A 4,651-nucleotide genomic window follows, 5' to 3' on the forward strand; every position below is an offset into this window, starting at 1 on the left:
CAGCCTTTCAAAATACATTGGGATTGTTGGTATAAGAGATTATTGTCAAATGAGTTTTTAATTAAAAAAAATAAGAACTTCTGGGATTCTCTTGGAATTCTTAGGTCTGAGTGTATTAAAGGATATATTAAATTGGTGGGTATAATTTTATGCTCTATCTCTGAAGGGTGTATGACTTTTTTTTTAATGTAACATGCACAAAAAATCCTTGCCAGTTTATTTCTGCAATTTAATTTTGGCCTTTACTAATTTACCCACTTTTAACTCCCAACTTTTAACTAACAGCAGTTACACAAAGCATTACGTATACAGTGGAATCCCTGATTGTTTTCTGTCAATGATAGCTTTTTCCCATAGGTCTTAACTTTGTTGGCTTTACCAAGTTATAGAAAAGAATGTTTAGTATCTTCATTTGATAGCGTCTAGAAAGAAGAAATTTTCATAAACTGCTAGTGATAAATCTGTAACAGCTGTTTCCCAGATTATGCCAAACCTTTGTTTATTAGGAATGTTTCCACTTAAACCAGCTACAAAGTTTTAGATATTTTTCCTCCCACGACCTGTTTAGTTTAATCTGATGTTAATCCTGGGTGAAGGGAACTTTGTAGAAACATCTTAGTGTTGATTTTACAGCTTTTTTTTTTTTTTTAAACCCATTGCTGATAAATTCATCATCGAAGGTGACCCTGCTAAGGCTTGAGTTGCCTAGCTGTAGTACTGACTATCCTAAAAATAATTTTACTTAAAATTTTGTTAATGGTGAAAGTGAATTCCTGGCTATAGAGTACACCAGTATCTCCTCTAGAGATTTTAAATGGTATGATTCTAAGGAACTTTTTTATTATTCCATCCACTCTGAATTCCTTCATCCTCTTAGGGTAATGGGGACAAGAAAAGGAAATACATGCTATTAAATGTGGCTGCATTCAGTTTGTAAAAGGAGAATTGCCTAGCTTTGTTCACAGTGTATTTTTGATGGCTTTGAACTGTAAAATAACATTGGCACTACATACCATGAGCCTCTTTTGTCACAGCGTTTACTCATGGTAATCTGTAGGAACACTGCAGATTATATATATTTTTGCAGGTTATATTTTTAAATCAGAATAGAAACAAGACTGGTGTAGACAGCGTAGTTAAGACAATGTGCACCAGGGCTAGAAGTGAGCTGCTCTTGTTTACTCTCCTGTGTTCTCCATCATAGAATATGGCCCAGTACAGCTGAAAGCTCAAGTATTGAGTGATAATGCATTTGCAGTTGTACTCCCTGATAAGGACCCTGAGTTGTTTGTTGGGCTGGAGTTAAAATGCCTCTCCATTCTGTTGCTGGTCCTTTCACTGTAAGGTGTAAAGTTGAGATTCTTAATCAAACATGATGTACAAACAATGGTTCTCTGAATTCTTTCTGTTGAGACTAATGGTTTTCAAATGTTAGCTGTATCAGTATCACCTGGAGGCTTCATTTAAACTGCTGTGCCCTGTGCCTAGAATTTCTAATTTGCTAGGTGTAGGATTGGTGTTTTCGGTAAGTTTTCGGAAAGTTACTGATGATGTCAAGGATAGAGGCCAGACTTTGAGAATGATTGGTTTACCTAAAGCTTAAGTGTTTTTGTTAGGCAGTTGTAGTCAGATACCTGGTTTAGATACTCTTGCTTGAAGTACTAGTTTTGCTACTGTTTAAAACCTAAATCCATAGAGGGGAGGGTATAGCTCACCTCGTAGAGCGCACATGCTTAGCATGCATGAGGTCCTGGGTTCAGTTCCCAGTGCCTCCACTGGATAAACAGGCCTAATAACCTTCCCCCCACAAAAAAATGAAAAATAAATCTAAGGGAAATGGAAAATAATTACTCTTTGGGGGCCCACACAAAGCATTTTTTAAAGTTATTAATGAGAGACACCCATTTGAGAGCCCTAGATGTTGCTTTCCCAAGTCAATCCTTTATTTTTTGTTCAGAACAATGAAGTCTCGAGAACAGCTAATTTATGGGTTTCAAGTGAATGGGAAAATGGAAGTGGACAAGTCTGCGGGTATCTTTAACTTGTTGATTGATAAACTTTATAGTTGATACAAGCTAGAGCTCAGTTAAAGTACTAGTTAGATAAAAATGTGAAGCTATAAAAAGATCTTTGAAAAAATTCTGAGAGGACTGTCAGAAGTTGATACATGATGATTCTTAAAAAGCTATATATTAACATACTTATCGAATGCTTTGTCTTAAAGATTTTTAGCTCTGGCCTCTCCCTTGAAATTATAGTTCTGCTGTTAGAAAGGCTTATATAAATTTCCACACAGTTTAAGAATTCTCTAAACCCAAATGTGCAATAGGGAATATGAAAATTAAGTGAAAAAGACAGTGCAGTCTATCACATGTAGTAGCCAAAAACCAATATACATGCCCATCCCAATAGCACACAAACTTGGGGTGAAAATTACTGGCATTAGATACAGATGTAATGATCTTAGAACCATCTTGTTACTGTGCTTCATACATAGAAGATTGATGAGGTATTGGTTGTAAGGACCTGATCCAAGTGGAATATACCAAAAGCAGCAGAAACGTCCTACCTTTGACAGAACGAAGTTTCAGTCATTGTATCTGCCTGTCGAAACAGGGCCAATTCCGGTTTTTAACCTTGCCAGGGTTGTTAAATAACAGCAACTTTCCTGGCAATACCAAGTATATTCTTGGTATGTGGACCCCCCCTTTTTTTCTCGTTATCGAGAACTTATCTAAACCCCAGTTTGTACTCTGATTTGTGTTATCAGGAAAGCCTGTGGAAAAGGATTGCAATTAAATGTTGGTGTAATGGGTGGTGAAACTTCAGTGATGATCACCTAATTCATTCCTGATTAAGGCTACTTCTCACAAGCACCAAGTGTGTCTCTGATCCATCTCGTAAGTAGCTGAGCTGCACAAAACCAGCAGGAAGGGCTTGGCACAGACTGGAGAAGAGGAATTTACTCTGCCTTTTGGGTAATCTGCACATCTGTAGGGCCATACTACCCTTGTGTGAAAATTTTAACCTGTTGTTATATCTACAGCTTATTTTCTACAAATTTGATCCTCAAGTTAGGCCAGTTTTTAATACACAAAACTTACCATCTTAACTTTTTAAATGTTTTATTCCATTATACCATAGTCCATTTTACCAGAACCCTATTGATAGGCTTTTAGGTTTCTTGATTGTTTATAACAGCTATAAATATCGCTAGTGTCTTTACATTTACCCAGTTTCTTTGGGCAAATTCTTACATGTGGAGTGTTTGAGTGAGAAGACCTATCAAAAGATTATTTTCCAACACTTCAGTACAATCAAGTGCCTTGTGTTGCTAAGTAACAAGTTCAGCTTCTAAGAGTGTCAGGGTCAACTGCAATTTAGGTAAACTACCAATTTTTATTTTTCTCCTGCTAATGCCTCTTCCAGTCTCACATTAATAGTTTTTGTTCCAGGTTCCTTGAATCATACTCCACAGACTACTTACTGGTTACCATCTCAGAGCAGCACCATCTTCCCAGAGTAGTTTGGTCAGGCCAAACTCTTCCCAGTTTAGGATACAGATCTGTAAATAGGCCAAAGTGGCTGGAAGGCAGGATAGTTGCCAAACTTTTTTCTTAGGCGCTCTGGACTGGTACCCAAAGCCAACTTGAAATGAATGAAATGGCCCTAAAGAGAAGCCCTCTCTGATTCAAAATTTACCATGGAGGAAACTTCTGTCGTTTCAGCAAGTGTTAAAATATGAGGTTTTTTTTAGAGATTCAAGGTTTACAAGATTAAAAAGGTAAATCTCAGACCCTCATTTTACTTCCCCAGGGAGAAGAAATAACTAGTTTGTCCCCTTTCAAATATAATGTATACATATTCAGAAATTTTTTTACACAACTATACGTTGTACCTTTACTAGCATCATTTAAGAATATGTGTCGGGACTGGACAGTGATGAAGCAAGGAAGAATAGATTATAGTAAGGTTTGGGGGACAACGCATCCAGGATCATGGACGAGGAAATTCTTGGACCCTGAAGTCTCATCCTTCTGTCTTACTCAGGACAGGGTATTTCTTCTCTTAGCCTGGGAACCACATGGTCATAATCTGTACTATGTGTAAATGTCGAGCTTCAAAAGTGTGTGTGTGCCCGGACGTGTATGAGTGCAGGTGCTTGTAGGTCAGTTAAGTCTCTGAATTTGTCTTATTGTTTCTGTGTCAGGATCTCTGGATACGACTTGGTGCATGTCACTTGTAGTGTGACGCTGTGTATCACGTTTGGTGTGTGTGTCTGGGTGTGTGAGTGCTGTCGGCAGTGTGTCTGAGGTAACCGTTGAGGTCTAAAAAGAGTCCGCGTCTGCATCTTGTCAGAGTCTCCTTCAGTTCCCAGCTCCCGCACTCACTGCACCGCATCATTCTTGAAGGATGGGCGGGTGTGGGGACACTGGTCCAGTCCCACTCCGGTTTTCCTGAGGGAACACGGCAGGACTCCCAGTGTTCCCCGCGGCCATCAGGGTGAGCAGGAAAGGCCGCTGCGCACGCACACATGTGCATCCTGGGAGACCAACTTTGGGGTCGCCTGTTCTCTCGCGCGCTCTCTGGTGGCCTCGGAGGGCAGCGCTGACAGAACGAGAGGCGGGGCCTGCGGCGACGGCGGCGGAAG

Source organism: Camelus dromedarius, chromosome 3 (genome assembly GCF_036321535.1).
Source record: "Camelus dromedarius isolate mCamDro1 chromosome 3, mCamDro1.pat, whole genome shotgun sequence".
Taxonomy (NCBI): domain Eukaryota; kingdom Metazoa; phylum Chordata; class Mammalia; order Artiodactyla; family Camelidae; genus Camelus; species Camelus dromedarius.